Source organism: Lepisosteus platostomus, chromosome 23 (genome assembly GCF_059453375.1).
Source record: "Lepisosteus platostomus isolate fLepPlt1 chromosome 23, fLepPlt1.hap1, whole genome shotgun sequence".
NCBI lineage: Eukaryota > Metazoa > Chordata > Actinopteri > Semionotiformes > Lepisosteidae > Lepisosteus > Lepisosteus platostomus.
Genome location: NC_142633.1, coordinates 17,207,166 through 17,232,033, shown reverse-complemented (window position 1 = coordinate 17,232,033; position 24,868 = coordinate 17,207,166). Strand labels below are relative to the sequence as shown.

Below are 24,868 nucleotides of genomic sequence, written 5' to 3'. Positions count from 1 at the left end.
GGCTGAGGGCTGACCTCCTGGCCAGAGCACGAGGAGGCTGGGACCCCCCTGCAGAGTGAGGGGTGACCCAGGGGCAGCTGCAGAGGTGGGGATGGGGTAGAAGTGGGATGCAAAGATACTATCTCCTTCTCTCCCTCACGTACAGTATTTATAGTGTTTTAGGAGAGGAAATGACATCAGGAGTGATTGCTTATTACTGACAGCCGTGTCTGATGGGACTTGGCAGTTGTCATCCCTCCTGAACTTTCAGTACAAACTCCATTAAGCTTTGACATGACAAAGTCTGTAGAACTGAATGATTACACTAGAATCTTCCTTCACTGGCTAGTTTCTGCATTCACACATACATAGTTTCAGCCAGGTGTGCACTGTGTCTTTTCAGTTCCAGTGTTTCTTCGCCTGTCAGTCAGGCAGAACTGACATAATCACACCCAAATTTGTGCCCTTCACATAGCCACCCTCAGAATTTGCCACAGTAATTGTGCACTATGTGATACCTCTCTGTGTTACCATGCTTTTACTGTAATTTCATGACAACACTACCTTTATAAAGTCAAACACAGGAAAACGAGCTTGTGGTGTATTTAAATGGTGACTAAGAGTAAAACATCAATGTGTCCACAAATAAAGTAGCTTTTTCCAGAGAGATAAAATGAATAAATCAAAACTCAAACTCCAGTGTAGCAGCGCTAAAGCACATTTGTAGCAACACATTTAATGCGTTCACTTCATTTGTTTTCTTTGTCACCACAGACACTTCCTGCCCGAGGCACACAATTTCTTTTTCATTTACTCAGCGTTTGGCTTGGGGCTCAGTCAAAATCAAGACTGCAGAAGCTGTGGTTTTTGACATAATTGCTGTTACAGGATACCTGCTTGCCTGGAGGAGAAGGGTGGGGGGGGATAAGGGCAGCATTAATGTCTGCTAGTGCGTTTATTCTTCTCATTTTATTAATCTTGAGCAATTTAGAACGTCTTGTAGCAAAATGCCCAGCCAATTATAGTCCACAGCTCTCTAATAAGGTGAAATCAGCTACCGCTGACGAGGGCAGTGACAGTGTGGTGCCCTCTCTTGTTCTAATGTTAAATGAAGACGGCTGCTCCTGGCCATCCTTCACGAGTCATTATCATCATTTACCCCTCACTTTGCTCAGAAAGTCGTCACTCGGGATCAGACGAGTTTCACAAATGCAAACCCCTCTCCTCCTCAGCCTCCCCACCCGCCCCCCTTCATTGTTCCAGTAAATGAGAATTAATTGGTTCACATTCAGCTCCTATCCTGGCTTGGATAATAGTTAGCTACTCCCTGTTTTTTTTGAAAATGCAGACCCCACTTCTCCACAATGGAAACCAGAGCCCAGTGCAGTTTATACATGGAAATGTGCTCTGCTGTTCAGGGTGAATGGATGACTTTAATCTCAATAGAGAATAAACAGCCATCAGTCTTGGCACACCAAAAATGTGCTTTGACTGTCCCCTCCCCCAGGTCAGTAAAGAAAAGAGCCCTCTCTCAGATAGCCCCACACTAAGTCCTGTTCGCGGGGTGTACCATTAGCTTGAGCACTCCTGTTCCTTTTTCTTTGGATTCACAATAAATACCCATCTATCTTGTCCCTTTCCCACTTTCTGCATTCCCTGCTGCCCACAAAAGGTCCGCAGTGAGCTTGAAAGCCGCTGTGTGAATACTGTGAGATAGAATGGCCCAGAAGGTGAGGTGATAGTAGATATTTTCATTTTAACTTCCCTAAAACAAAATAGCGTGTTTTTCCTTATTCATTTAGTCATAAAACCTGGTGCTGATGTTCATCCTCCTCTGCACCCAGAGCTCATCAGGGCTCAGGATGGGATTGCACAAAGTGGAATAGGGGCTGCTGGTGTGGGATGTCCTGGTTAAGCTGGGCTCTTAGGCCCAGATTTCCTCTCCCTCCACAGTGCTTTTTGCCTGATTGCAACCCACTGAGCAACCGTGCACCTTAAGTGGGAAACCAGAAGTAAAATACAAAGAAATGTATAAAAAATAACCGTCTGTGAGCCCTGTGAATCTGCCGAACAGGATGAGGCTCTGAACAGCATTTTCTTGATAAACTGACAGTGTAGACACTTCAGAGAAACGCGGGGGGAGCTCAGAGAGCCTCATGTAGAAGGCACGGGCCCCAACAAGTGTCTGCATAAGGAACATTCACTAGCCAGCAACAGGTGCTGCCTCTTGTTAGACCACTTCTTCACAGAGTTCATATTTCCTTGTTTATTAATTTATTTTTTTAATGAGATATTTAATTTCTATAAGACCTCCTGCATCACCTAAGGTAAAGTACTTATCTGTCGGATCTCTGACTGGGGCTTCTGCAGGAGGGTGACAGGCAAGATTGCAATCAGTTGCAGGAAAGCAGCTATAGATACACAGACAATCCTGCTCCACTTGTTTTCTTAGTGACACGTCGTCTTCATTTGGTTCTGTTATTGTGCTGTTTGTCCACTAATCCATCACGTTTGTACTTTGGACAGTTTGTCTTTTTTGCCCTCCCCCCCCAGCCCCTCCCGAAATGTAGAACTGGCACTAGCCCCCAGGAGAGAATGAAATGTGTCAAACATTAACCCGCTTGGAGAAAACAGAAAAGGGTCCCGAGAACAAGGTGGCTGTGATCGATGCTGCCAGGGGGTGAGAGTGGTGCGCGGTGTTTGCAGAGTCGTCATGTTGAGGGATTGGCCCTTGTCCCGTCTTGTCCTGCCAGAGCTCTGCCGGCTTTTTCCTGCCACGTTCCAGGCTTCCAGCACACCTAGTATTTGAAGTTTGGGTTGAATCAGTAAGAAACAAACAATCATAATAACTGAGTGAGGCCACTGTCGTTCTGAAATTGCTACAGCTCAGAATACCTACGACCAGTTCTTTTTTCTTACAGGTTTGTTTGCGCCGTTCCTTTCAGTTTAACATGTTTCCAGCGGAAAGGAGGATTTATTTAATGTGTTCTTGTTTATTTGTAAGCTGCGTCTTTACAGGAAAGAAAGTGGGTTTTTTTCCTCGCCAATTGTTATCAGTTTTAGTCCTGTTTCTGGGTAGTGGAAATACAGAATAAATCCATGGTGTACTCAGACTACTTGTACACTCCTCTGAGTATCTCACTCCCTCAGTGAACTGCAGTTGAAATTGAATAAACTGAAAAAAAGAGTTCTGCTTAGATCAGGAATGAATCTTGAGGCCCAGAGCTTCATCTGGTTTTCATTCCATCATGACATGTAATTGCTTAATTGCTCAAATAGTTAGATAAGAAGTCAGACTGTGTTCTTTGTGTTAATCAGCTTTTACTGGAAAAATGTCTGTAAACTCTGCAGGATTCCTGTCCTCAAGGACTAGAGTGACCCACTCCTTGCGTAGGAGTCCGAAAGTCACAGTCAAAGGGTGAATAGACAGTGAGTTGGGCTCAATGTCTTTTCATTACATGTGACTGTGTAGCCAGTACATTATTCTGAATGTTGAAACTAGCAGGTTCATTCAGACAAATCTGTCTCCTTTTACTATCTGCCCATGTATGTGCGTTTAGTTTTTTCCAGCTTCCAGAAATTCAATGATTAAGAGTTAAAAAATAATACTTGAGTAACTGTAAAAGGTCTTATTCTGCTCATGAAAAACAGGATAAAAATGTTCAATCTGGGGACCTCCCAGCAAGCTCATTTGAGTCTGTACTGAATCCCCTGCTCTGAAGACAAATGCCTTTTTGAGACAATGCTGCCACAACGATGTTCTGGGTGGCGTCTTATGATTAACATGCCTTTAAAACTTTCAGTGTACTTCTGCCAGAAAAAAAGTTTGAAAACTCAAAAAACGGAAAGTTTTGCTTGCATAAAAGGGAAGAAAGACATCATGAAAGACAAAACAGGGGGTGGCGCTGGAAGTTGGGGGGGGGCAGGGGTGTGTGTGTGTGGGGGGGGGTCATTTGCTAAGCGATCACTCACATCTAAGAGTCCAGGCCTTTGCAAGATTGTTCCCAGCGCGCAGCACTTGTCAGGGCCTTTGTGGCAGCGGGGCACAGAGTGGCTGCACAATGGGACGGGGATCAATTAAAGCTTCGACAAAGCCACACTGGACTGGGCTGTCACTCGCGCGCAGCCCTTCAGAGCCATCTGTCAGCGGCTCTGTGGCACACCGAGGGTGTGTGGGTGGGTCAGCCCGATGGGAGAGCGGGAGAGGAGATGGGGACTGGGAAAGGAGGGGTGAGCAGGGTGGTGGGCCAGTCATCACTGTCCTTTTTTTTTTTCAAAAACTGCGAGACTCTGGGGGGGGGGATACAATTTTTTTTCTCTCCCAGGCAGTTTCTGACACCTATGCTGCCTTGCTATTGTAGCAGCAGGGGTGTCGAAGTGGGGGCAGGGCCAGGGCTGCTGTCAGAACAGAGCCTGAGAATTGTGTTAATTACAAAGTGTTCCTTTGCACCGGTGTGATGGAATCCTCCAGCCCTTAGTGCAGAAACTCCCCCCCCCATTTCTACCGCGAACTCCCAGTTTTTTCCCATGGGATCCGGAGTGTACAAGGGAATCTCTCATCTACTGATCTGTGGCTCATTCTGCAGGGAGAGCCAGTGCAGCTTCCCTTAACTGGAGGACCTGAGCCTCTCAAAAGGCCATGTCACAGCCTACATTGTGAACTATCTACAAATACAGAGTTAAGCTACAGTTAAGCTACAGTAAACCCTCACTATAACTATCTGACAAAAACTGGCAGGAGAGTTCTTCATTTTCAGTTCTCCTTGGTCCTAAATGCTTCGTGACCAAGGGGAAAACCACTGAATTGTGAGCGATGACCTACATGGGGAGGAATAGGGATGACCTATTCCTGGAGGAATTCGGATAATTTTAAGAAGTCTTTCTCTGCAGTGTTTTAGCTGGTATCTGCTGTACGTAGCTTCTGAATTCACTTTTGGAAATTGCTTTCCCCATTCAGGAACTGGCCTTGCAGGCACACTCCCCTTCCGAGACCTTTGGTTTTCCGGTCCCCTGTCCAGGGTGTCACTGAGCAATGAACACTGCCAGCTGCAGTATCGGCCTCTGTGGTGTCGGTTTCCTGTACAGGTGGGATAAGAGTGGAGAGTTTGTTCATGCACCCCCTCTGCGTTCCTCGATAGAGCCCACCGTTCCTGAACCTGAACTGCTAGTGTCCCTCTGCAGCAGTGGGGGTGCAGGGTTCATGTGGGCTGTCCGGGGTAATGAGAGGAACGCTGACCCCTGACCCCCTCCGGTGACCCTTCTTGCTCCAGGGGTCAGGGGCCAGGGCAGCTGTGGGTAAACTGCTAGTGAATTTGTGAATAGGGAATGCTTGTTAAAGAGGTCTGCTTCTTCTTTTAAGCTCCAAGTAGGGCTGGAAGGTACTAATTGGGAAGGCGAGTTAGAATGTGCAGTTCAAATACCTGTCAGCACAAAGAAAGGACAATGGAAGAATTGTGACATTTGGGAAAATAGGGGGGTAGATTCTCCGAGTGAATTAAGCATGATATGTGTAATGTATATGTGAGTTACCGAGTAATTTTCAGATCGACTGTTTTTTATCATGGGTCCAGTTCAGTGCTGACGTTACAGATGTGCAGAAGTGTCCCCTGAAGAAGAAATCTGGTGGAATTTGACTTTCCGAGTTTGCTTTAACTTGGTGAACCTCCTCCTTGCATTGACCTTAATAGTCATAAATTAACTGTCCATTCAAAAGTTAAAGCATTGAGTTTGATTTCCTATGTTTCTACATTCCTATAATATTACACTAATGCCCACTACACACGGTGTAGCTCAGTGAAAGTAGGCAGCAGCGTCAGCATGCGTAGGCTGCAAAGAAACAGGGGGAGGTTTTTTTCCATGCTGTGAAAAAAGAGATGCAACGTTTCAGCTGTGAAGCCTACTTATTAACACCTGAAGAAGGCTCCACAGTTTCTGTTTTCTTTTCCTTACAGCATGGAATAAACCTTTACCTGTTCCAGTTGCTTTTTTTATTTTTACAGGGATGAGAAACAAAGTTGTAAGTAAGAAGAGCCGTAATTTTGCTTTTCTGTACTTGGCAGTGACGTGTCTATTAACCGTGTCTTGGCTTGTTAGATAGCCCGAGCTGTGTTCACCAGGGCACAGGGTAGCTGACATCCACAGCATAACCGTCACGCTCAGCCATCTCACAGGACAACCCTTCTTGTTCCTCGAGCAGCACCAGGGCAGGTGCTGTCCCGCAGGAGTGGCGTCGCGACAGGATGGGCCTGCAGGAAGGGCAGCCAGGGGCGTCCCGGGACCCTGCGGTGCAGTCAGGCTGCCATCAGTCCCACTCTGGGAGGGTGTGTTGATCGTTGATCTTGGAGAGGTATCTTAATGACTCGTGGTGACTTGTGGCCTGTCATTAAGTGCAATGTGTTGTCTTACCAATTTTGGAAAAAACCCCGTACTGTATGTGTTTTTTTGAAGTGATAGGTGCATAGTGCTTAATTAATTTTGATGCCTGAAGCAAGACAAAGGTGCACACTCCGACTGCTGACTCAATGTATTTATGAATCAACTATCGTGTTCCTAGTACAGGGCGGTATGGTGGTACAGTGGTGCACATTTCTGCCCCAGTGTTGGGGTCCTGGGTAATAATTCCTGGGATGCTATCCGCGTGGAGTTTGTATGTTCTCCCTGTGTTCCTCACACAGTCCAAAGACATGCTTGCCGATAGGTAAATGGCTTCTGTAAATATGATTGTGTGCGTGTTTGTGTCTGTGTGTGCCCTGTGATGGAGTGAGGACCAGTTTGTATCCTGCCTTGTGCGCAGTGCTTCCGCTGAATCGATTAAGGGGTCCTGCAGGTGATGTGATGTTCCCAGCTACACGCGGAATGTCCTCTCCGACATGGAGCTGTCGTTCTCCGTTGTGCCAGTACCGAGATTCCCCACTAGAGAGCGCTGTTATGTTGGATGGCGGTCTGATGGATCCCGTAAGTGAGAAAGAATACCGTTTGATCTTGCACGCGTCGAGCGTAACCTAGTTCTTCATAGTTTTTTTCTTGTACAGAATCTGTTCCCTTCTCTGCTTTATTTGGAGCTCGAGTGAACTCGGTCCTTTGTAGGGGGAACTCCGAGACTGTACGGTGACCTAAAACCAACCGTTATCACGCCCTTTTTTGTGAATGGTTAACTGGGAAAAGGTCTTTGCACATTTGTCTCAAGTTTAATTTTTTATCAAGGGATCATCTACAGATGCATTTAAAAACGAGGAATAGCATGAAATCTCTTTTATCAGACACCTGTCTCGATTCGCCCTTCAGGCTGAGAAAGAGAGATCATTTTCCAATTCATCGAAGCAGCAAGCGAGTCTGTTGGGTTACTGAGGGTCAAAACACGACAGTTAAAGAAACGTCTTTATTACTACACTGCTATATGTGTTGCAACTCTAGCCTTGTATACCAAGAAACTTCAGTCCTGACAAAATAATATTGTCAAAACTCATTCTTTGTCAAATATTTAAATTAAAACTCGAGAAATTGAGCCGCAAACTTGCAGTTTTAGTGTCCGTCACCAGGTGGTGCACTTGTACCATATTGTTACGGGTGGACTTCGGGTCGGATTGAATTTTCCAGATAACGTGCTGATCATCTGAATTTAGCGATTTCCTTAGCACATTTTGTGAAACGTAATTATTACAGCGTCGAATTAACTTCCCGCTGAACGTTAAAACTCAATAATAATTGTCACTGCTACAGCAGCAGATAAGCTATTGAGCCAAATTGGGCATATTAGAATTTCAGAATTAGCTCTGAATGGTTTAATATTTCGTCGAAATATAAGGACAAACTGTGACAAACTGATTCGATGCTCATTTTGTCTTTGAGGATGTATGGTTTTATGTTAGTTTATAGGCTGAATCTTTGATCCTCGTAAATTCGTTTCAGGAAATGAAGAGTCGGTGAAGGATATGTCCTCACTGCGCCGAACGCAACTGGCGTGGCGACGGGTTTGTACAAATTAAGTTTTAAGAGTCGAGATCATGTGCAAAGTCAGTAGGACAGGGTATGGGGTTTAATATCTTAGTTTTGTGCTGTAAAAATGAATCGGCCTGTTGCATTCGTTGTGGTGTCGTACCCAGTCCCCTGTAAATCTGTATTCGCTCTGGAGCCACAGCGGTGAGTGTCCCGTCTGTGTCTGGCTACCGGCTTGCTAACCTCCTGGCCCCTGGTCCGGCCCAGCTGCACACCGGACCGAACTCGTAATTGCAATCAAGGGACATGCAGAGCGGTGTTCCTGTCATTGTAACTCCAGTCACGGCTCCAGAGGTTTAAGAGGATTGCAGGCTCTTCAGGCTGGTTTTCATCTGGCCCGTCTCGACGGGTAAAGGCAGACGCACTGCACGGCCGAGAGGTCAGAGGGAAACGTGCTGTTCTTTTTTTACATCATAACGATAACAATAAGCTTTCAATACTACCATCAGTCCAATATCATTACTGAAGTGATGCCATTCAGAAAATTAACATGGCAAAAATCATCAGGCTAATGGATTAGTAATGCCAGGTTTTCCTGTTGAATGTTTTAAAACTACAGTGCTAATCAAAGTGCAACTGCGACTTCCCAACACACAAAGGAATAGCCCTGTACACAGCAACCTAATTGTGAGATCTGTATTTTGTGTCAGTTTGCCTTGAAAGCGGGTTATTATGCTTGCACTGTTATAAAACCATGAAGGGAAAGTGCTACTTCTTGAGCACCTCCATTACCAGCAGTGTCGGCAGCATCCCCTAAACCAGTTCCTCTGGTGGGCTAGATTAAAATGAACGCAGGGCTCATTTGTGAGCACTCCTGTCCTGTAAGAAATGTTCATTTTGGAAACTGTCCTGCTAGGTCTGGTCCAGGGTGACGTTGCATCTCGGTGGGCTGAGAAGTGGTGACCGGGATTAAGGACTCGGGCGGCTCCGGATCCTCGGACCTTCCGGTAAGTCATCTGATCCCTTCATGTCTCCTCTGGCGTTCCTGCTTTCCTGCTGACCTGGCACTTAGAGTGGATTTTTGCATGTGGGAGAGAATAAATTATTAAAAAGGAAATCAAGCTGATGCGATAACTCTATTCCAGCCATCATAGATTTGACTTTATAGAGAGAAAATGAGCTGAGGTGGTGTGCATTTCTCCGATAGACCTGCGTTTCAGTATGTATTTACTTTTTAATTTATATGTTGAGCTGTTTCAATGACAGTATACCAGGGTTGTGCAGTGTTTTGTGTTAACGTTTAGTATTCTGGATTGGTGGCCACTTGCTTTTTTCCCGTTTTCTAATGAGATATTCCCAACCGGGGAGGAATTCAGTTAGAAATCCAGCGCAGGCAAGTTCTTAGCCATTTTTCAGAACATCTGAATCTGAAGCTTGAAGTGGAACACAGCTCTGCCTGTGACGAGCAGATTCCTTTGGGATTCTCATCCATGTCATACGTGAAAAAAGGCCTTCTATGATTAAATATCCATTATCTATATGTTTTAAGAGAGCATTAAGGATAAAACAGGTGGCCGCGCACACTCATACAGTAAGTTCTTATCTGAGCTGCAGCCAGCTCCCATGGAGTTGGTGTCTCACAGGTCAAAGTGCAGGAGCAGGGAGCACCAAGGTGGGCAGCAGACAGGAGTGCCCAGTCAATCTGGCTGCCATTGCGAGGATGAGAAGATAACGTGCGCGGAATTTCACTGCCTCAGTCATCTTGAGTCGCTGTCGTCTGAGACACGGTGCTTTCAACTGCTGTAGGGAACAGGGCGACAGCCTGGAGCCCTGGTGAAGCACTGGCGATCAGATGTAAATCAGCCAGAATGGGACAAGGCTTGCTGGGCTCCAGTGCCCTCTGCTTGTGCCCTTACATTCTTGCTGCCTCCTCCTTAGAAAGGCAGGGTCCTGGTCTGGCCCTCTACTTCATGTCAAAGAGGGGTTATAGCCGCATCAGTGTCCTTGTGCAAGACTTTCATTTGTTTTCCGTGACAACAGAGTCATAAATGCCTCATTTCTATTGTCTCCTATCTCATTTTGGACATTGTTCCCAAAGATCTGCCCACCAGTAGCCAATAAGTCTTACACAGTCTCCCTCTGAGCTCCAGTCTTGCATTCCTCACATTTTCAGTCGTCTGTCCCATCCATTCTAGCGCATAATGATTTTGGTTAATTGATGCATTTAATTATTTTTGGACTTGTCGTTCAGGGTGGAATCATGAACAGACTTTGGTTGTGGAGTGAAAACTTATAAGCCTAGTTATTGTAACATTTGAAGTATATTTACAAAGAGGAGCTATACTGCCTTCTTGTCTCCATAGTAAAGCTTAATAATAAGTATTAGTTTAAAAAGATCAATTGAATAATTACTAGCTAATAACGATTGTCTAAAAGTGGTGCCAAATAATAACATTTTTGAATTTGGAGTCCAATTTATCAATTTACAACAAAAGCACACTCCAAACCGAAATGTTTCCAGTCTTCAGCAATATCTGCTGTGCATGTGCCCAGAGATGTGAAGATCTTTAATGCGAAGTAAGATTGATATTGACTCCCATATGCTGTGGTGTGTTTTGCACTAGGATGAGTCCTGTCTGTGAGCAGCCATCTGATTCATGGAGACAGTGCAGGGCCATCGTTCACCGTTTACAGTGGGGACTGCTTTAGGGTGCATGGTCTTTACTCTAGCAAATGTCAGATTTACCCTCAAGATAAAAGAGATAAATCGTGTGAGTATGGTTAAACTGGGTGAGCAGTTAACTCTGCTCTCCGTCCTGAGGACGATGCGTCTTATTTTTCAGAATGTAAAGTGTATTAACATGAACATTGTTACAGTGAATAGAAGGCCCCATAATTCCATAACAGCATGAGTGAGGCTGGAGCTACACGTCAAGATATCAAGTAATAGTTTTGGAAAACCGTGATCAAAACCTTAAAAACAAAATTGTTTATTCTAATCCCTTCATAACATAGAAAATTGTTGAGAACTGCTTTTGCAGTCCCAGTGTCAGTTATAAATAATTGTAGTGGGGGCTTATGAATGAGTGTTGTTATTATCACCAGTGTAATAGCCTTGCATTTGTCTCCATTCATGGATTTGGTATCTTTTCTGCACTTGATAATCCACTCTTAGCCTGTGTGCGTGCTGAATGTTGCCGTGCTTGAAAACCTTACACTGTGCTGCCTGCACAGAGGCACCCTTGGAGATGAGCCTTTAATCAGGAGTTTCCATGACTGAGCAAATAAATCAATAAATAAGAAATGAAAGGGTTACAGTGAGCAGAGACAGGCGGTGCCAGAGCCTGCCCTGCCACTGGGTTCTAAGCAGGAATCTCCTAATCAAGCTTCCAGCAGGAGTCCCTCCAGTTTATTACCAAGCCCTGCACTTTCCCAGGAAGGTTACCACGGGCTTCAGCATTTTATTTTAATATGCTGTGTTTAACCGTGCATTCCTGCCCGAGTGTTTTTTTAATTAAATGCCCCATGCAGGCAGTGTGCATGTTTTTTTTAAATACCATAGAAATTCCTTATTGGAAAGGAAAGACTTTTTCCATCCCTTTTCAGCCTGCTGGCGAGGGCTGTTTCAAAACAGTTTTTTTTCCCCATTAACAATTTAAAAAGTAGAAATTAAATACTTTATACTTTTTATTCGTGAATGTCTTTCACCTTCTCCTTGTGCTCTGTAGTCTTCTTCACTTAGTTGCACTGACTTCGGTTTTGTGCCCGAGCTGCTCTGCTCGGCCTGTCTGTGTGCCGGCGCTGTAGGTGAGCCGATGTGTCTGAACAGAAATCTTTGTGGGAGTCCCTTGAGCGACGGCCTTGTGGGTATTGCAGCACTGTTCGGATTTGGCTTGAACTGGAACTTCCGGAACTGGACGACACGTCCCGACAATGGGTCTAGTGGCAAGAGCTACTAGGTAATTTGTAAACAAGGCAGTGATTATCTAGAGATGATTTAGATGGTGTCAGCTTAGTTTCATTTTCTGTCATTAGGGACAGCGCAGCCTCCGTGTTTGAAGCCTGCTGTGCACAGTAAAGCAGTCCTTCTGGGGCTCGGGGCAGACACACAAGATTCCTACAGTGAAGCAGAGAGTTCAGGAGGTTATGGCAAGCTTGCAGTCTAGAGTCCGTGGTCACTAGGTTTTAAGAAACTTGTGCATTAAAAACAAAATAACAGCACTTAAGCTACTGTACCTTCAAAGCAGCCCAGTGAAATCTTGTATCAAACGTTACCATTAAGTATTGCTTAAAAGTGTGTTTTGAAATACCTGTTCCTCTGGCTCTCTGTTGTGATCTTTGTTTTGTATTTGTTTTTTAATCTCTTTCTTCATATGTCTGGCGTAACCTTTCACTGGAAATCACTATGTATTTATCTCGACAAAGATCCCATTATGGTTTTTTTTCAGATGAGTAAGGGAAAGCCAGTATTGTATAGTATTTACAGGTATTTTATGAGAAAGCGCATAACTTTAGCATTACAATGGAAAAAGACTCAGTCATTAATCTGAAGGATTAAAAAGAATGAAAGATCTCATTAAAAGCTGGGAAATGTCTCAGAGGGAAGAGAAACCTATATCAACAAGTGAAAGAGCAGAGTAACTGCTGCATGTCCATTACAAAGTAAGGCATTAGGAGGAGAAAATTAAAGTCCCATTATTGATACATTATTAACCCTAATCTAGCATGGGATCCACACACTCTAAATTGCCCTGAAGGGCTCAGTACTATTAAATGAGTGGGGGATCAGGGTGCTGTATTGAGCTGTTAATGGAAAAGAATTCTCTCTGTGAGCATAAGAGTCTGCTGAGGCCATCACAGTTGCTCTTACACTTTTAACATGTATCCAGACCGCAGCTTGTGTTACAGTTAAACAGTTGATACTGAACCTACGGCACGTAAGGGTGACAGTGTGCATGTACAGTACAGGTCTGCCAACATCTGCAGTGTTTAAGCACTTCATCTGAGGGTTTTGCATTGCTGTTACCTGTGGTGCGCGGTAACCCTGGGGGCAGCCGAAGCCATTAAACAGGAGAGGCAGGCAGCAGCCCTTTGAAGACAGGCTTCCCAGCGGCAGTGCTGTCGCGGCGGCTTCTTCCCTCAGGACGCAGGGAGCTGTCCCACCGAGCACGGAGATTGGGCCTCCTCTGGGAGCACAGAAAGAGAGGTTTAAGCCCTGAGTAAGGGCATGACCAAAGGGATCTGCAGTTAGGTCAGTGCTAATCCAGCAGAAAATGCTTCGTATTGCATCCAAATCGGAGGCTTACGTTTCATTAATAGTTCTCTGACCCAAGGATTTCTGATTTGCTTTAACAGACAAATATAAAACATGACCAATATTAATATGTATGGACTGTCTTTGCACTGTTGAGAACTTCTAATCGTCGAAAGCATGGTGCCAGCGATGGTTAGCTTTACTGGTGGAATGATAGGTGGTACAGTATGTGTCTTACTCCAGGCTCCCTGTCACCTCCGGCCTTAATTTCCAAACTGGGTTTTGCCTCTGCTTTTTTACTGAATTTAATTTTTTTTAGCTCGCGTGAAGAACTCTGAAACGTTCCGTGCAACAGTTTTGCTATTGATGGATTGGTTGATCGGTGGGTTTGAACATGTTTCAGTTGTGATCATTGAGCAGCGTGCCACCTGCATTGGTCCTCCACTCGTCACATCAGGAAGGTTTACTCACACACCGGCCTCGTTCCTGCCTGCTCTCTGCAGTGCGGCGGTTGTGCCCTTCTGCCAGAGGCGCAGGGTGGCCATTGTGCGGACAGACCAGGGGCCCTGCGGTCGGGCCGAGCTCTGTTAGCAGACCCCAGCGAGGTGCCGTCCCAGGAATCCCCACCCGAGGCCGTGCTTCATCATGAAAGTGAAACACACGAGTTGAGGGATTCCGACAGGCTGGGCCGCTCCTGATCCACCCCCCCAACCCCTTAGAAGATGGTTATCTCTTCCCCGCTGTTACTTTCAAACCAAATGTGTCCCTTCTCTCTGATCAGCAGATAGGAAGGGAAGAACAAAATGGCCTGAGGGGCAGCAGACACCTTTGGATAAAGACAAAAGCATAAGTTGCATGTTTATTTTTTATTACTGTATTTATAGCCAGTTTAAAGTGGCGCAAAGATTCCCTAAAGGTTTTTTATAACGTGTCACAGTGTGAGCCAATGACATGTCAATTAGAATCTATGGGCTTGTTTGAGAAAAAGTGAGTGTGGTTAAAATCAAGCATGGGGCCACTCTCTCCTCTGCACTGTGTACTGTATACCGTGGGCAGAACCTCAGTTTAAAGGACTTTGGATTTTATAGACAAAATCTGTTGTTGTTTGTACAGTCAGAAATACCATACTTTCGCTGTAATAACAAAGTATTGGGCTATTGGTATGGGGGTGGGCGAATAGCTTGCGATCAGTGATTGTGTTTTGTATGCTTTAGCAAATGGGAAAAAAAAGGTTGGAAGGTGCTTTAGGAGTCTTCTGGACTAGATTTGTAAATTCTGGTGAAATTCCCAAATCTGAGTTCAGTTGGACTTGTTGCTTACATGCACTGAGAACATACTAATGGAAGTTAGTCATTCAGTTCCAGGATATAAATTATTTTTAGATTCAGTTTTCTTGTATTTTTCCCTGTATGTTATCATATAACCACTTCAGATCACTGAAATGTGCTCAGTTTGCATGCCGAGAAACAGATCGTATCACGATTGGAAGCAAGTCAGACTTGAGACCACTAGAAATGAAACATGGCAAGCAGTTCATTTATTAAACATTTTCAAAACCCCCTCCCTCTCTCTTGTGACCTGATAAGTGTGGCGGGTTTTAATCACATTAACGGAATGACATGCATGCACTGTCCAAGTGCTTCAAGCTAATGAGCACCGGTGCTGTAAATTTCCCATGTGAAAAAGTAAGGTGGGTGAGAGACAAAAAGAGAATTTTTTTTTTCTCATTTTACATCAGTAGGGTAGGGGAAACTAATAACTAGGGGAGGAAAAGACACTCCGCACACTGGAGGTTTCTGCGAAAGGCATGTCTGCGGTCTGCCTGTGTGTTAATATGGGTCAAAGAGACATCAAGGAGGATCAATTGTGCATCCCTGTCAGCCCCCCCACCCGCGCTGGATACCTGGTGACCTGACAGTAAAAACATTATTAGTTCTGCAAGGATTTGATTAAAAAAGCCATGCAGGGAGGAGGCCAGGGACTGGGGGGGCATGACAAGTCAATATTGGTTTTCCGAGCAGATGGAGGAAATGGCTGCGAGCCGTCCGAGTGGTGCCGCTGGCTCAGGCCCACGGCAGGCTGCTGCTCCCGCTGTGGAGTCCCATTGTCCCGAGCCGCAGCAGGGCAGGCAGGACACAGGAGCCCAGCAGACTGGCTCTCCGCCGGGGCGAGGGAGAGAGGGGTGGAGGGACGAGGGGGGCAGGAGGAGAGGTGCAGAGATGCAGAGGCCGAGAGAGACAAAGTCCTGAAGAGACTGAGAGGAGAAACCGGGGCGTAGAAGCAGAAGCGGTTCATCTGCTTTGGTACCTCTCTGATCGCGTTGCAATCTCAGGAGATATTAAATGTCATGTTTTGTATTTGTTTGTGTCTGAATGGTTTGGTTCACACCTGCTGTCGGATAAAATTAAATGTGGTGCTTGGTCTGGAGGGTGGTCATCACCCATCTGAACTCCTAAAATAAAGTTTACCAAGACACAGCCTATTTGCACGGCATCCTCCTGCTTTCCTTCAGAATGCATCCTCTCTCACTGCACTTTCTGTCTCTTTATCCTAACGGTACTGCAGACCGTTTTGCAAGGAGCACTCCTGCGTGACGATTTGTGCTCCTGTCTTAATGGCCCTACCTTTATCTTTTGTATTTATTGAACTGAATCTATTTTTTTCTGATGTCCTCTGCATTAACAGGATTAACACTGCAGGTAAAAAAAAAAGCAACAGTTGGTGCACTGAAGGAGTTAATCTTTTTTGGAAGCTCTTGGTAAAGGTGTCCCGTCCTGAGAGCAGGGACAATTAAAGTGATTTGGTTGAGCGGGCTGAAGCGGAGAAGGTTTACACCCGAGAACGGCAGGTTACTTCCAGCCAAGCGCTGTCTGGCTGCGCTGTTGCTGCTGCTTATACTTCACCGATCAAGGCTGCTCCCCGCTGGCCACAGCCCTGCCCAGACCCTAGGTGGGCAGACTAATGAGTGAAATCTGGGCTCTCCTGCAAGTTCCCATTACTAGCGGAGCAGAGGATGTAAGGTCAGGGGGCTGAGATCAGGCCTTGGAATAAGCCGGAGATCAGAGGGAAGCCACATGCGGCGTGCACGGTGCCGCACTTGTAAGCCTGCAACAAATATTAACACCATGACATCGGGACGCGCTGGCAGGGCTGGGAGCGCGTTAAGTGTGACGAGAAGCATGCGCAGGAGCAGCCTGCCGAAGGATCCTGCTTGCTCACAAATTATTTTTATGGAGTCCTGCCGTATCTATGAGCTGACGATCTTTGCTTAAGAGCCGAAGTCCTGTCCCTCCACCCAGGGGTCTGAAAGTTGCTTATTTTTCTGATCATGTCGTAAGGTCTCATGCTTTGTGCTTGACGGTATGTTTCCTTTTACGGACAGAGTCGAAAAGATGTCATTCAGCCCATCTTGGTTGTGTGGTTGTTAGTAGGATCTCACCCAGCCGTCCTTTGCTGAAGAACCTTAGTGGAACCAACTTCAAGAAAGCTAGAGAGCTTGTTCCTGACTCCCTCGACATCTTGAATAAAGCCTTTTCACTGTCAGTCCTGCAAGATTTTGTTGGGTTGGCTCAATTTTAAAAACATGCCTAAAACAACATAACACTTCAATGAGTTGTCAATACTTTATGTATTTATGTCAATGCTGTATTACAGGGGAATAGGACTTCACAATCCTCAAAGGAATTGACCAGAAAACCACTTGACTTGAATTATTAACTGACTTGAGATAAACTTAGCCAGGGAGGGTTTATGGGCTGACATCTGTGCTGCAGTGTGCTCACTGACATGGAACATGACAAACCACTTCTGCCAGAAGTCAGGCCTGTCACATCTAAAGGGATGAATTGTTAGTTATGATTTTTGATTGGCTAGAAAAGACACTACTGCTGTTAGCAAAGCACAGCTAAGAGTTACTTGGCGTAAGTTCAATTTATACCCCCTCCCTTCACCTCTCCCCCCCAGACTAATGGCTGCATTTCCTTAAACATTGCAATCCCATCTTAAGAAGTGACATAATGTTCATGAAGAGATCAGAGATGACAAACATTTAGCATTTCTCTGCCAGCGATGTCTTCGTATCTCAGGTGTTTTTGATCTGCTTGCTACTTGGTGTTTTGGGGAAAACACAACGTCTCCTTGCACCCTGTTTGGCCCAAAACACAGCAGGGACAGGCGGAGTTCACAGAGCCTTTTCATCTCCTCTTGACAGCACGAAGAGCAGCACCGCAGTCCTCACTGGGTGGCCCTTCTGCTCCAGCAGCCCCACCACACAGATCAGGTGGAGCAGAGAGAAACTTGTTCACCAGTCCAGATAAGGGAGAAGTTTAGGGAGCCAGATCATACAAGCCTGGAGAGCATTTTAGCCAGGATATTGGGGTTAACACCCCTTCTCTTATGAACATCCATGGGATCTTAAAAGACCTAGGAATCGGGACCGGTGTTTAACATCTCATCCATTTTGTTTCTTAAATGAAAACCATTTTTGTGGTGAAATTTGAACTTTTTTGGGATTTCTACTTAGCAGAAATTGCTTTTTCCTTTCTCAGGCAGGCACAGGTCCAAAAAATGTACTGAGGCCGTTGTCCAGTCTCACAGTCTGGAGTTCAAACTATTTCCTCGGCTTAGAGGACTGCAATTTTGCGGGGCGTCTGCCTTTACTCAATGACAAAAAGACTGTTTTAAGAGGCCAGCACTGAGGGCGGGGTGGAAGGGCGGGGGGTCAGAATATTAACCTTAAAATTAGCACTGATGTCTTCGTCTAATTGATCTGTGCGCTTAGCTTTCAGAAAGCAGCTCGCGGACAGGGCACTCAAAGACATTCTTACATTAAAGAGACTTGCAGGAGCCACCGCCACTGCCACAGGCCCCAGGGCTGCGAGCTCTCTGTGCGTGAGAGAGTGGAACACAGAGCCGCTGTTACAGTGGTGGGCGACAACCCGTACGGAGAAAGTCTTGGAGGAAGAGTGTTGCTGAAGAGCAGGTCTTGTTGAGTAATTGCTTGGGGGAAAAATGCTGAAAAATAAAATGACTCACTTCTTAATTTTAAAATGAAAACTTAAACGGGGGGTCACGATTTTTTCAGAGTTCCGCAACTTTTGTGTAAGGCCCTATAAAAATCAGCAGGGTTTTTTTAAATCGTAAGAGTGGGACAACCGTCTGCAGCTCTTTAACTGCGTCCTGTAACTGGCCAGCAGCTCCTTAGTTAATGAATTTGCCAAGTCGGTTTTCTAGTGGGTCTTTAATGGGAGATCCAAGCTTGGCTTGTTCTGACTCCTAGTTTTTCCTCCATGTACCTCTAAACCTGCATGTGAAGGTCATTCAGCACTTGAAAAGTTTCTTTTGCTTGATATATACAGTATATATTAGATAATCACTCTTCCCCTCTCAGATTGTATATTATGTGTACCAGAATTAAAAATAACGTGGCCGACAGGTTTGGTGCAAATAGCCCTGAATATGGAACAGGGGCGGGAAGGGCCGGTTGCTCAGCCTGCTGTTAGCAATAATTTTCCAAAGGAAATTTTCAGCATTAGTATTCTTACAACCAGCTCTTTAATACACTTTCCTTTAACAAGGACTGTTGAGTTTCTCATGAAATTATCCACGGAAGAGTTTATTGCCAATCTTTAAAAAACTGGCGTCTCTCTTCAACTGGAATCTTAATTTTATAAATAAAATGTAGACATGCATGCTTGACTGCCCATTCGTATGTGGGTGTTGCTAGGAAAAGCAATAATTTTCTAGCATTCCAGTCTCAATAATTAGCTCCATTGGTCACAGATCAGTAGCTCTTGTCCCCCTCCTGTTGCAGCCTGAGGTGTAAGAGAGACAGTAAGTCAATAGAGCACTGTGCTAACTTAAGAGTCACATTGACCAGCTTGTGACTGGCTGCCCCACGTTATCTGAAGTCAGCAGTCAGACAACCTCTCTTCACCAGCCCGGAGTCACAATACCTCACTTGGAAGACGTTTTCTGCCATCATTTTAAATTGGTGTAATTTCAGGCTTATTTCGGGATTTTACATCCAGAATTGTTTCTGTTTTGTTGCTCTCAGAATATCCCATTGATGTGTAGTCGGACTGCAAGAACAGTTACAGATGAGAGGCCATTTGGCCTATCCACTACCCAGTCCATTTGGTAGGAGGTATTTGATGCAAGGATCTCATCTAGATCTTTCTGAAAATAAGCCAGCGTGTCTGCTTCACTGACATGGCTGGGGAAGCTTCCTCCAGACTCCTATTACCTTTGTATGAACAAGTCTCATTTTACTTGTGTCCTATGTTTCGTATTTCAGTGTTTATTCTTACAGAAGTAGGATTGGTTAACTTTGTCAGGGCCTTTGAGGATTTTGAATGCTTGTATTAGGTCCCCTCACAGTTTTCCCTGACAAGAATGAAAGGGTTCAGTTCCTTAATCCTGTCAGTGTAGGGATTTCCTTTAAGCCCAGGAATGTACAGTATCTGGTTGCTCTTCTGTGAACTAGTGACACAGCAGCAATATATCTTCTCTAATGTGGTGACCAGAATCCTACAAAACATTATAAATAAAAGTCTCAGTTTCCTTAAAACTTAGATGTTAATTTTGATTAAATAAATGAAAATGAGACATAGATGGTAGTAATGTTTAGTGTAAGGGCTTTTATAATATTATTTTTATTTGTTACTTTAGTTTTTCCAGTCTAGGAGTAATCTTTGCATAAGAATCTTTTTTTTAAGTTTCCATTCCAAGGAAGTCGAAGAAGAATAAGGAATTGTTTTTGTTGGTAGTTGTTCTTGTTGGGCTGGGAACGTGTCAGATTCCCGGTGTCCATGGCTGTGGTTGGAATTAGTCATCAGTGGTTACTGAGGAGCTCTGGTGGGAGCACTTAATTCTGCTGGTGATACATCAATGCTCCTACAATGGAGCTTCTCGGAGCAAATCGGGAGCAAATGATATTTGCTCCGTTCATTTGTTAACCAGAGAAGTCTTTGAGGTTTGGCCAGTGCCTCGGATTTTGTGGCTTGTTTTGTGTTCCCTTTGTGAGAATAAATAAAGTGCTTATTTTTCACCAACAGGAATGGCATCTGCTGGAGTTCCTGTGGAGCTGGTCAGGATCGGCTCCAGCCATAAAGGAGCCTTTGTTTCAGAAAAAAGGTCACCTCTCCTTTTCTCGCAACCAATAAATACAAAAATTCAATACTTTTGTATGTCCATGGACCAGAAGTATTGTGACATTATTTATTCACAGAAAACATAAAGGAGCAATTTGCATTGATTTCACTTTTCTACAAAAGAAGTCAAGTTTTTGGTGAAGGGGACTTTATAGTTTGTGTCTACTGGGGCCGACTAACTGACCGAAACAGAAGAGATAAATGGCACCTTTTCCTACGGTTATCAGGAGAAGAAACCTTCAGATTGTCCTTTCTCAATAATATTAATTTTGAGCATTTTTAGTTTTTTTTCTCAGTCTCCATAGTTCTTGCTTCTCTTTCTGTTGGAATGCAAATGTATGAATGAAAACGCAGAAGCCCGTGTGCGAATTTGAATATATTTTACTATTGAATATCACAATAGAAATAAGCCTGAAAAGATTTCTTTTTAAACCAAACAGATTGGAAGAAATAAGAACGACTCATGTTTTTTTTTTCCATTTTGCTGTTTTTGCCCCCATCTTTTCAGTATGTTAAACAGTATTTGTTGCAGACGTGATTTAGCGTAAGGGATATCTTTTCTTCTTTTTAAATGTCTGTGTTAGATTTTCCTGAACGAATTAGACACAATTTAAGAGGCTACCAGCATGTAAATAATGCAGATTTCCAGCTCTTGACAATCAGTGACCAGGACATAAAGGCAGGTTTCTAAACTAAAAATGTTCTTTTTGATCAAGGTGGCTGAATATATAAATCTTCAGGGACATGGAGCAATTGTTAAAATCTGTTCAATTAGATGGATTGCATATAATGATGTTATTAAACTACATTTGTCAATTCTTGTCTGAACAGTTCTAGTGAAATTTGAATTTGATTCATATGCTTAGAATGTTCATCCTAGTGCCTCTGTGGTTTATCAGACCTTGGTACAGTCTTTGCTTTTCTATTTTTAATCCTCTGATACAGCTGTGCAGCAGTTGATAGTTGCTGCTCCTCCTAGCAAGCTCGTAATGTTACAAAATATGTTAATTGTTGCCTTTTTTTTCCATACGTTAATGCAGAATGTTCCCAGGAAAACATAGTGCGTCTTAAAGGTTTGGTTCTCAATGAGCTGGTCTGCAAAATGCGAAACAAACATTTTGCACTAACTTTCATGGCCTCAGAAACACACCTAGTGTGAACAGCACTAAGATGGTGATGTCAAAGCCGTCATTAAGGGTTTAAATTTCAAAATCAGTTCCTACGCTGGGAGCACAAGGCACTCCTAACCAACTGCAGCATTAGTGCCTTTCTTTGTCACCTGAAATAATCTTCCAAATCTCAGGGCAAAGAAAATATAGTGTAGCATTTATCCTGGGAGTATGTTGGAATAGAGCTGCTCACAGTACTGTATAGGCCACAAATTAAGACTGGAAAAGTGGAGCTTAAGGATTACAGCACCTTCAAAACTTTTAAGCAGAACCTTATTGTTACTCTGTGCATTGTGCTCTGTGTGCAATAATTCACTTGACTTTTCAGTTCTGATCAAGGATAAGCATTCGCATGTCAATCCACTCTTAGTATCTTACTCTTCCTAGGTGGTTCTGAAATATCAGTTAAATAATTGGGTTTCTATCAGTTGTTTTCTATTTGATCGGCTGTGGCTATTTTCTGCCTACCTCCTTTGTATTTGGGATATTTTCTGGGGAAGAGGCGGATACTTAGTGGGCTATAGAACCGGACAGGTCATGTTCTAGTCCAGTTTATATTTCCTATACGAATGAGCAAAAAGAGGTGTTAGTGTAACTATAAAATTCGAGGAATATCATGAAGCATAGTCATGCACACAAGCATTTGTTGATCTGTCAGCGCATGTTTTGTCTTCCATTCAGTAAGCATGGTGCCTTGTCTTCTTTCGAGGGAGGCCTCTGCGTTGAAAGAAAGGAATCTCTCTGCATGCATTGTCTTCATTGTTTTAGGGAGCCTGTGATTAGTAGGGGAATCAAATTACTAAAAACCACGACAGCACCCGCAGGGGGTCTGGCTAAGAAAACTAATAAACTTCTCAGCAGTTTTTGGGTACACTTGATTAAAGTAGTGATCTTTTCTTATTTTTTATAATGTGGATGGAAACCAAAGGCAAAAAAAATCCTCTCTCAAGGGATTCAACAAGTGTCTCAAGGAGGAAAATTTGAAACAATAAAAGGAGACAGTGGAGTGGCAGTGGAAATACTATATAATTATAACCAATAATGATAGTCAAAGTGTATCTTAGTATTAAAATAAACAAGCGATTTTCCCACTGACTGCGACTTTCTACAGCTCTGGTTTGTGCGAGATCTGAAGCAGTCCCTGATAATATAAGGTTCGATAACAGCAGTGTAGATTTCATCAAACTGATTTAGAACAAGACATTTAAGTTGCACATTATCTAAATTCTCCCTGGGTTTGATAAACAGGTCTGAAATTATGTTAAATTCTTGGTTTGCATCTATCATTCCTAAGCCTCTTCTACACAAAACCAGTAGAAATGTCATTTGAAACATTAATATTAAAATGGTGTAGGATTTCACAAGCGAGTGGAATATGTTGAGGGCAATTGCTAGTCAGAGATATTATACTGTCCTTTCTGTTTTTGCAATAGTGCACCTCTAGGAAAAAGTAAATACATCATTTAGTCAAAATTAGTTCTTGAAAAGGTTTCATGTTCTCAAAATAAAGGACAGTACCTTTCCTTGGAGGTGTTTTTTTAAACAAATTAAATTACAATGTGAAGAACATACACTTGTCTGCATTTGCAAAATAAGACAATGGGTGTTTGTGAGCTTGTCTTTGACTTAAGTAAACAACCATTGGCACTATTAGTGTGCTGAAAATACAGCTTGATTGCATTAGTGTTGTAGTGAACACAGATTTCTCAAAATATTTATTTTCCGAATCAAATTAAAGGTTCCAGCAATTTGGAAATTCAATTTGGCTTTTTTTTTTCTTTTACTGACACTAGCTGAAATTTCCAAATGCACCATTGCACAACTTTAAAGAGTTTCGCGCTGTATTTCAGTGTAGTGACCCATTCTAAATAACCTATATCGTTTGAGGAGTGTGGTGGATAAAGGAGTCCATTGGAAACTGCTTACAAAAGATTTTTTTTCTTTCTCCCCTGCCTTCGGTGAAAAGTGTACATAAAAGAGGAAAGAAAAAGTGTTCCTAGATGTCAAGACGCCTTTAGAAGGAAAACAAACTGCTGTGGCTGATCTGAGTTGACTTAATCTGATTAGGCCAAGCTCATCAACAGCCCACTTAAGAGAGTGAAGAAAGCAATGAGCTGAGGAAGAAAGAGGCTTTTCTACTATCAGAGGCAGGGAGGTTCCGAATGAAGTGCATTGTTGTGAACATGCTGGCTCACAGATGGCAAAATGACAACAAACATTTTGAAAAGCAGAACAGATATAATAGAGCCCAGCTTTTATTTTCTTTTTTCCCCTTTTTTAGCAGGTACAGGAACAAAAAAGTAACGAGATTAAGAGGGTAGAGAGGGCAGGCCTGTGTGAAAGGCCTCGGTCGCCAGTGCTGGTCAGCTTTGAAGTTTTTCAGCCAAATTGACTTCTTTTGTCTTCAGTCTGGTCTGGCGCAAAATAGTATATTTCCGTATTATGATTAATTCGGCTGGCAGACTTTCTTTCACATGGCCTCTTCGAGCTGGTCATAAAACCTAAATAAGAAGATCAAAAAATTCAAAAGGGGAATTTAGAAATATCAGACGTGACATTTTAGAAAACATTCCTCCATTTATTTTCTTGAGCCCCCCTAACTGTAAGCAGAGTGCCCCCTTTCCAGAACAAGTGCTTGTTTTCTGAGGGGACACATTTATTCATTGATGGGTGAAGCTGTTTCTCAATCCTCCCTTGATATATTGTGGAGTGGAGCAGCACTTCAGTGGTGAGTGAAGAGTGTCTCCTTCTATGTGGAAAGTGCTTTGGGATCCTGTGAGGTGAAAGGCACTATATAAATCCAAAGAATTATTATTATTTACTCTTCATCTGTCTGGACTAAGACCTTTGTTTCTAGACTTTCAGACCAAAGACATTGTCAAAGTGCAAAACCTTTAAAGTTCATCTGGAGTTTAATGATTATTTGTTCTTAGAAACACTTGTGTAATTATATTAGTTGTCTTCACATGCCCTTAAAATGAAATGTTATTTTAGAGAGTGACCTTTTTTTTCTATTCGGTTAATAGCACTGTGGGATTAGTTAAGACACGTGGATCTAAATTATGTTTGTGTTCTATTGGTTTCCAGATGGGTTTAAACAGAAAATAAATGTGAAAAATAAAAAAATAAAAGTGAAGAATGTATATTCTATATAATGTATAATAAAATGTATATTTTAAAATAATACTTTTAGAAGATGAGATGACTAGTGCACGCTCCTCTACCTCTCTGTAAGAGGCCGTTGTTTAGGCAATTGTTTTACTATTGTCATGGAAATGGTGTCACAGTCAAGGGCTTTACTGTAAGGTGCAGCTCTGAGGAATATTGTAAAGACTGTCCCCTGCCTCCACTCGGCTGGAGGAGTGAGCAGTGCCAAGTTC

General features: G+C 43.5%; 1 long non-coding RNA gene across 1 annotated transcript in view; it reads left to right on the top strand.

Annotated features, from left to right (window-relative positions):
• Window positions 1-21,140, top strand: part of LOC148642222 (uncharacterized) — a 37,226-nt gene extending 16,086 nt beyond the window's left edge. The window contains exons 2-3 of the long non-coding RNA XR_015929601.1: window positions 8,831-8,921; window positions 20,224-21,140. This is a non-coding gene — a long non-coding RNA (uncharacterized LOC148642222). The remainder of the gene's footprint in view (window positions 1-8,830; window positions 8,922-20,223) is intronic.
• Window positions 21,141-24,868: the final 3,728 nt, after the last annotated feature.